Raw genomic sequence first — 482 nt, 5'->3', positions numbered from 1 at the left:
CCGGAGAATGGGAGCTCGTTTTATGACGGCGAACGGATCCGTGTGGATGAAAAATCCTTTCGACTGGCCATGAACGCCGATGCAATGGCCACCGCCAAGTTGGCGGAGGGCATTCGCGGCTTCGCGGCTGATATTGAGAAGCTGGAGGCGATGATCGCGAAAATGCTGGTTCCGCCCTCAGACCAGTTCTCTCAGTTGGCAGTTTTCACCACCTTGGTCTGCGACACGGGCGACGTGGAGGCGATCAAGCGCCTCAAGCCGACGGATGCTACTACGAACCCGTCTCTCATCTTCAAAGCCGCCTCGCTCCCGCAGTACAAGCCTCTAGTGGACTCCGCGATAGCCGCCGGGAAAGCAGTGGCGGATGCAGGAATGAGCCTGAAAGAAAGGCTGGATCTAATATTGGACAGGCTGGCCGTAAATTTTGGGGCAGAGATCACCAAAATCGTGCCCGGGTATGTAAGCACAGAGGTAGACGCCCG

This window comes from Nannochloropsis gaditana (assembly GCF_000240725.1).
Source record: "Nannochloropsis gaditana CCMP526 unplaced genomic scaffold scaffold227, whole genome shotgun sequence".
In the NCBI taxonomy this organism is placed as follows: domain Eukaryota; class Eustigmatophyceae; order Eustigmatales; family Monodopsidaceae; genus Microchloropsis; species Microchloropsis gaditana.
Note: the sequence above shows the minus strand (reverse complement) of the source record.